Below are 7741 nucleotides of genomic sequence, written 5' to 3'. Positions count from 1 at the left end.
CCATCCCGCCCGGCTGCAGCAGGCTGGGGATGCTGCCACCATGCTCTTGCTGTCCCCTTCTGCTCTCTGAGGACTGGAAAGCCCCAGCCAGAGCTGCAGCTTCCCCTGGAGGATTCAGGTGCCTCAGAGGAGCATCTCTGCTCCTGTAACCTTCACACCCTGAGGCAGAACTTACAGGCCCAGTGCTTTTCCATGGAGCACTGAGGCAGATTTCCAAAACACCTGCCTCAGACACTGGGGTCTGGAACCTGTGGAGGAGTTTTGTGCCTGAGGGAGCCTGGTTCTCCAGGAACCATCCAAGGATGGGTTTTATGCTGTACCCACCTTCCTGAAGCCACCCTGGTTCCTCGCCTGGTTCGTGGGCAGAAACCCTGGGGGCATTTGCATTAGTTTTCCTTTCCTAGCTCTTCCTTCCAAGCTGTTTGTGCATTTGCATCCCAAGGGCCTTCAGGCTCTAAATGGGGTTCAAGAAATGCCAACAATTTCCAGAATCCTTCAGTTGCTCTTCTCAATGATGCTGTTTGGAGGCTCAGTTAATCACAGAGCTCAGGAACATCCAGGACTGATTGCTCCATCCAGCAAACACTCAGGAGTGGGTTCCCATCCTACCCCAGCGTGTTTCTGCCAGCCAGGAGCCTGTGTTGGCTCTGCCCTGCCAGGCACACAGCACTGAATCACCCTCTGGAGATGTTTGTCTTTACCCACTGCTAGGGGAGACCTGGAATTGAAATCAGGCCATGAGCAGATCCGCTGAGAGAGCAGGGAGCTGGGATAAAGCTGAACCTCCTGGGCCTGATGCACCCTGAGTGGCTGGAGAAGTGTCAGGCTGAGCCCTGCAGGGGACTGATGGCATCCAGGGTCGGCTCCAGTGGGGAGAGCTGGACCCAGGGGTGCTCAGAGCTCCTCCACACCGAGCCTGCTCCACCCTGCTGCAGCCAACCTTGGGGATGTGCTCTGGGCAGCGAGGAGGGACATCCCGGAGATGCTCAGCCTGAGGAACCAGACCTGTCCTCCTCCAGCCCAGAAATGCTTCTGAGTCTTTGCCAGGATGTAATTACATCAACGGGTCTGAAACAAAACAAAAACCCTGAGGTGGAAAATCTCTCAAAGCCAAACATTCCTTTTCCGGGATATGCTGATCCAAAAACTTGAGAATTTGAGAATGACAGGACTTAGTTGATTTTAATATTCAGTTAAATTTCATATTCAGTTGAACTTGATATTCTGTTGAATTCCGTGCCCTGTCACCTCCCCTGAGGTGTGGCAGGCTCAGCTGGGACAGGGACAGCCCGCGTGGCACAGCCGCTGCCACACCACGTGAAAAGAGCCCGTAATTGCTCTATTTTTACAGCTAATCAGCAGCATCTGATTCACAGGGGAGATCAAAGCGTCTCCCTGGATCAAAGTGCTCCTCTTTGTCACGGTATCAGAGGCGGATCTATCGCTCTGCCGGCACAGTCGCGCTTGCTGACGGGGCAGGTAAAGGTGTGCGCGGCTCCCGGCCCCTCCCGAGCCGGGGCAGCCCGCGGAGCTGGGCATGGAGCCTCGCCCACCCCGGGAGCCCGAAGGGCTGCACCTACCCCTGGGGACACCTCAGTGTGGCCTCATACCTACAGGGAAGAGGAAGAGCAGCTTTCTTACCCAGACGGTGACAGGACGAGGACAACAGTTTCTAACTAAAAAAGAGATCTGGATTGGCTGTTAGGAAGAAATTGTTCCCTGTGAGGGTGGGCAGGCCCTGGCACAGGTGCCCAGAGCAGCTGTGGCTGCCCCTGGATCCCTGGCAGTGCCCAAGGCCAGGCTGGACATGGCTTGGAGCAGCCTGGGATGGTGGAAGGTGTCCCTGCCATGGTGGGGGTAGAACAGGATGGGATCTGAGGTCCTTTCCAACCCAAACCACTCTGGGATTCTGTGATAAACCAGCACGACACAAAGACAGGACTGAGAGCTGCAGTTTTTAATCCCAGCTCAGCTGGGTTAAAAACCAGTGCTCAAAGCCACGTTTGTATCAGACAAGGACATGAACTCACACTTTCCACCCCATCAGCAAGTGCTGCACCCTCTGAGCTGTCAGATAAGGGATGCTTTCCCTTTGCCTGCTTCTCTTCCCTCCTCTTTGTTTGTGGTTGAAGGCTCAGGCTCGAGGCAAACCGGGATAACACCCCTCTGCTCTGCAGGTGCTGAGGCTGCAGAGGCCCAGAGAGCAGGTAAGGGTGAGGGAGGTGTGGTGGCAGCTCGGGACAGGGGTCAGGCACTTCAATCACCTGCACCAGAGGAGCTTCTCATGTATTCATTTCTCACAGCAGGACAAAGTGAATTGCTGTGGAATGAGGATTTTCTGAGGCTCGGGTCATTTCAGGCCTGAAGGCAAAGCCTGTGAGTTCTCACCTGGGCATTTCCATCTCCTCCAGCTTCTGACGAACCCCAGCTGTGGGGCTGGGCGCACAGCTCCTGCAGTGAGAGCCCACGGTGCTGGCCCTTGCTCTTGGTACTGAAATCCCATCCTCCACTAAACGAGCTCACTGAGGGGTCTTTGGCCACCAACAGATCTGGGACCTGAGAGCTTCCACCAGAGAGACCCAAGGTAAAACTGAGCATCGCAGCCACACCCCTCCAGCACAGCCCACCTGCCCCTCTGCCGTGTCCTGTGCAGTGCAGTGCACTGCCCTGCTCCCTGCACAGCCTGCACCCCTGTGCCCCCTGTACCCCTGTGCTCCCTGTGCCCCCTGTGCTCCCTGTGCCCCCTGTACTCCCTGTACCCCCTGTACCCCTGTGCCCCTGTGCCCCTGTACCCCCTGTACCCCCTGTACCCCCTGTACCCACTGTGCCCCTGTGCCCCTGTACCCCCTGTGCCCCTGTACCCCCTGTGCCCCTGTACCCCCTGTGCCCCCTGTACCCCTGTGCTCCCTGTGCTCCCTGTGCCCCCTGTACTCCCTGTACCCCCTGTACCCCCTGTACCCCCTGTGCCCCTGTACCCCCTGTGCCCCTGTACCCCCTGTACCCCCTGTACCCCCTGTGCCCCTGTACCCCCTGTGCCCCTGTGCCCCTGTGCCCCCTGTACCCCTGTACTCCCTGTGCCCCCTGTACCCCCTGTGCCCCCTGTGCCCTGTACCCCCTGTGCCCCCTGTGCCCCCTGTACTCCCTGTACCCCCTGTACCCCCTGTGCCCCTGTGCCCCTGTGCCCCCTGTACCCCCTGTGCCCCTGTACCCCTTGTACTCCCTGTGCCCTGTATCCCCTGTACCCCCTGTACCCTCTGTACTCCCTGTGCTCCCTCTTCCCCTGTACCCCCTGTACCCCCTGTGCCCCCTGTGCCCCCTGTACCCCCTGTACCCCCTGTGCCCCCTGTACCCCTGTACTCCCTGTACCCCCTGTACCCCTGTACCCCTGTGCTCCCTGTGCCCCCTGTACCCCCCGTACTCCCTGTGCCCTGTACCCCCCGTACTCCCTGTGCCCCTGTACCCCCTGTGCCCCTGTACCCCTGTACCCCCTGTGCCCCTGTACCCCCTGTACCCCCTGTACCCCCTGTACCCCTGTACCCCCTGTATTCCCTGTGCTCCCTGCACCCCCCCACTCAACCCCTTGTGCCCCCTCTACCCAGTGCTGCTCTTCCACCTCCCTCTGGAGGGGTTCCACAGGGACTGGTGCTGGCAGTGTGGAGTTGCCGTGTGTGTGTGTGCACACCTGGCACTGCACACGTGTGTGTATGTGTGTGTGTGTGTGTGTGTGTGTGTGTGTGTGTGTGTGTGTGTGTCTGCGTGTGCAGGGCAGCCCGGAGCAGAAGGTGTCAGCAGAGAGCAGCAGGAATGTCCTGAAGATCCGCGGCCTCAGAAGTGCAGAGGTGGGTTCTGAGACCTGTCCCTGAGGGGTTTGCCAGAGGTGACACCTGGGGGACACTGCTAAAGGCGCCTGCCTCACACTCACTGCTCCTGCAGAGTCAGCAGCTCAGCTGGGGCGAGTCCCGCCTCCATGGGGTGAGTCCCAGATCCATGGGGCGAGTCCCAGATCCACGGGGTGAGTCCCAGATCCATGGGGCGAGTCCCAGATCCATGGGGCGAGTCCCAGATCCATGGGGCAAGTCCCAGATCCACAGGGTGAGTCCCAGATCCACGGGGTGAGTCCCAGATCCACAGGGTGAGTCCCAGATCCATGGGGTGAGCCCCAGATCCATGGGGTGAATCCCAGGTCCATGGGGTGAGCCCCAGATCCATGGGGTGAGTCCCAGATCCATGGGGTGAGTCCCACCTCCATGGGGTGAGCCCCAGACCCATGTGCCTCTGGGAGGGGGGTGGGTTTGGAGCTGGCCTGAGCAGGACCAGCTCCCTGCAGTGCCCCAGATGTGCCACCCCTTGCCAGCACTGCAGGGCTCCTTGGGGCTCAGCACCAGCCCAGGCCCACAGGGCAGCACCAGCTTCACCTGTCAGGGGCCTCAGGGATCCAGTGCTGGGCAAAGGGCAGGTCCCAGCTCCAGGCAGAACTCAACCCCTCAGTGCTCCTGCCAGGGGCTGCTGCCCTGAGCTCAGGAGCAGAGTTTACACCCAGGCCCTACACTGAAACCAGGGCATGAGAGCACACGCAAAGGCAATGATTCACACATCACTAGGAAGCTCATTTTCCTTCCACCAAGTGCCAATAAAATGCTGCTTCTAGACGGCAGCCAAAGGCTCTTTCTTCCATCCCAGAGCATCACTGCCTGCTGTGTCAGCAGGGCTGGTCTGTGGACACGGGGCATTGTGTCAGTGCCAAACCCAAACCTCGCTTGGGGTGCATTAAAGACTTCGTTGGTGACTTAACACATCTGTGGAATCAGCAGAAACCATGGGTGACTTTACCCAATTAAAGGCCATTAATTGAGACCTGTGAATGAGCTGCTACGGGCAGTGATTTACAGAGCTAAACATTCAATGAAACTGGAAGTTTTATAAGGCATTTAAAAACAATCATGAGAAACTTGCAAATGTCAGATGTTTGCAGGAACAAACGGAACTGCCCTGCAGGGGCTGGGTGAGGAGGCCGTGGCACAGCAATACCAGGGCTTGGGACTCTGAGGATGAGGGCTCCACCTCTGGAAGGTGTCGCAAAGTTCAGCATTTATGTTCTTTTTTCTGTCTTTTAATCTACAGGTGGTTGCTGGATTTGACCTGCAAGAAATCCAAGGTTGTACTTCTCCATTTTCTGCAGTTTTTGGTTGTCATTTGGCCTTGGTTGGAGCTGGAGGCTGCTTATGTGGGGACGGTGGCACTGTGGATCAGGGCAACACAGGCACCCTGTACATGAATTCATGGGTGCTGGAAGCTGTGAATTCCACAGGATGCTCCAAAGCTTATTGCTGGCTGCCCACAGTGACAGCATCCAGTGCCACCTTCCCCATGCTGCTCTGCACACCCTGGATGGCACCAAAACCCTGACCTGGCCAGTGGAGGCTGTGCTGGCCCCAGTCCACCACGGGCACAGGAGTCAGGGTGCCCTCCCCCTGTCCAGCCCCACAGGACCCAGGTTCCCCATCCTGCACCAGGAATGGGCTGATGGGCTCCCCAGGGAGACAAGCAGGAGAGGCAGAGCAGTCCACCCACCCAGGATGGGCCTGAGGGGGAAACAGTTCCTCAGCATCTCCCTGCTTGAGCAGGGAGGGGGGACTGAATCACAGAATCGGGGAATGTCCTGAAGGGATGCAAAGGGATCACCCAGTCCAACCCCTGCCCTGCACAGACACCCCAACAATCCCATCCTGGGCACCCCTGGCTGCGCTGTCCAAACTCTCCTGGAGCTCTGGCAGCCTTGGGGCTGTGCCCATTCCCTGGGGAGCCTGGGCAGTGCCCAGCACCCTCTGGGGGAAGGACCTTTCCTGATATCCAGCCTAAATCTCCCTTGACACAGCTCCATCCTAGCAAACCTCCCTTGGCCCCTCCCAACCTTCACCATTCCATGATCCACCATCTCTGAACTGGGGGTGAGGGGATCCCTCACTCTGTGCCCCAACTGATGGCTCCGATGAGAGGCCCCACATCCCATCTAGTGAGACCCTGGGGCCCTGGCAGAATTCCAGCTTCAAGAGCTTCTGCTCCATTGTCCCACAGGGTCTGTGAGCCACTGCAGCCATGTCCTGGCCCACAACACTGTGGGCACTGGCCTGACCCTGGTTCCTTGGACATGCATTGGCCAGATGGCCCCAGGACAGCAATCCCAACATCTCCCGTGCTGCCCAGAGCACCCCTGGATAACGGGAGCTGCCCAAAGCCATGAGCAGGCAGCTCCTGTGTGGGATGCAGTGGCAGCACCTGGCTCTGCAATATTTCCCTGTGCCTTTGTTCTGGGTCTCAAGCAGGCAGAGAAGAGCACAGGGCTGCCTCACTCCCAGCACTGCTTTAGCACAAGGAGAGCCCCAGACATCGTCCCAGCATTTATCAGCACCTTTTCAGTACCAAATGCATCCTTCCTCACATCCATCCCACCCATGGGGACAGTGGCACCCCGGGGAGCATCCTGGCATGGAATGCATCGACAGACCATGAGCTGCAGGTCTGTGAGCCCTGGCAGCACAAGTCTGCTGCAGGCTGGGCTTCTCAGCAGTGCTGGGACACCTGTGCTGGACACTGTGGGACAAGGATTTGGACCCTGGGTTGGCAGCAGCCGCTGCAGATTTGAGCTCCTGCCAGGACATTGGTACCACCCTGGGGAGGGCACAGCCCTGTGTGCCACACAAGCCCTGTGCTGCAAGCAGCACACACACGCTGCAGCTCCTCCAGTGTCTGCACTGAGCAGCCAAGGGCTCCTGGCTGCCTGCACTGCACAGACTTCAGGAGACACAGCCCGACCCCAGTGCTCAGGCTGACAGCGTTCCCATGAGCTGTGCTCCAGAGAGGTGCTGCACAAAGAGCTCCTCAAAGGACCCCAGGATGGAGCTGGAGCTGGATTCAATGGTCCTTGTGGGTCCCTTCCAAGGCAGGGAATTCTGTCACCCTAGGTCCACGTCCTGTGGGAGAGATGCTGCTCCTCTGCAGCCTGCCAGGGAATGTTTCACCTCCCAGCTCCCGGGAAGGTGCCCTGCTAGGGAAGGGCAGGGCTCCCCACCCCTCACACCAGATGCAGCACCTTGATCTGGCAGCCAGAGGTGCTGCTGCTCGTGGGGACAGGGAGAGCACACAGCAGAGCTGGGGGACAGCAGAGCACTGCAAACACGGAATCACTGAATGGATTGGGTTGTAAGGGACCTCAGAGCTCATCCCTTTCTACCGCCTGCCGTGGACGGGGACACCTTCCACAGACCAGGTTGCTCAGATCTCCACAACAAAGCACTTCAAGGCTGTGAACACTCTGCAGGCTGCTCCTGGGCTCTCTCACTGACAGCAGCACATCAGAGTCTTGGAATGTCTTGAGCTGTAAGGGACCCACAGGGATCATCCAGTCCAACCCCTGCCTGTGGGACTCAGATTCAGTCAAAGAAAGAAACTGAGAACTCTGTATAAAAGAACAGTGTATTTTGAATAAATCGGAGTTTTACTCTCACAGCGTTCTAAGTCAGTCGTTCCCGTCCTGCCTCGACAGCGACACCTGCCCTGGACAAACAGCCAACAATCCCACCCTGGGCATCCCTGGCAGCGCTGTCCAAACCCTCCTGCAGCTCTGGCAGCCTCGGTGCCCATTCCCTGGGCAGCCTGGGCAGTGCCAGCACCTCTGGGGGAAGAACCTTTCCTGCTCTCCAGCCTGACCCTCCCCTCGGCTCCAGTCGCCGCTCACACAGAG

This window comes from Lonchura striata, chromosome 26, assembly GCF_050655825.1.
Source record: "Lonchura striata isolate lonStrDom1 chromosome 26, ASM5065582v1, whole genome shotgun sequence".
Taxonomy (NCBI): Eukaryota; Metazoa; Chordata; class Aves; order Passeriformes; family Estrildidae; genus Lonchura; species Lonchura striata.
Note: the sequence above shows the minus strand (reverse complement) of the source record.